The sequence below is a fragment of the Rhincodon typus genome, chromosome 29 (genome assembly GCF_021869965.1).
Source record: "Rhincodon typus isolate 14 chromosome 29, sRhiTyp1.1, whole genome shotgun sequence".
Lineage (NCBI taxonomy): Eukaryota > Metazoa > Chordata > Chondrichthyes > Orectolobiformes > Rhincodontidae > Rhincodon > Rhincodon typus.
The window spans coordinates 37,376,173-37,376,450 of NC_063360.1; the positions used below are offsets into that span (position 1 = coordinate 37,376,173).

The following is a 278-nucleotide window of genomic DNA, read 5'->3' on the forward strand; positions in this document are numbered from 1 at the left end:
TTAACAGGGCGCTGTGTGGTTTAACAGGATAGTGTGTGGTTTAACAGGATAGTGTGTGGTTTAACAGAGCGGTGTGTAGTTTAACAGGGCGCTGTGCGGTTTAATAGGGTAGTGTGTGGTTTAACAGAGTGGTGTGTGGTTTAACAGGGCAGTGTGTGGTTTAACAGGACGGTGTGTGGTTTAATAGGATAGTGTGTGGTTTAACAGAGTGGTGTGTGGTTTAACAGGACGGTGTGTGGTTTAATAGGATAGTGTGTGGTTTAACAGAGTGGTGTGTG

The 278-nt window shown here is 45.3% G+C and overlaps 1 protein-coding gene across 1 annotated transcript in view; it reads right to left on the reverse strand.

Moving 5' to 3' along the window:
- ano8b (anoctamin 8b) overlaps positions 1 to 278 on the reverse strand; it is a 39,955-nt gene that overhangs the window by 10,421 nt on the left and 29,256 nt on the right. The gene's annotated exons all lie outside the window — the stretch shown is intronic.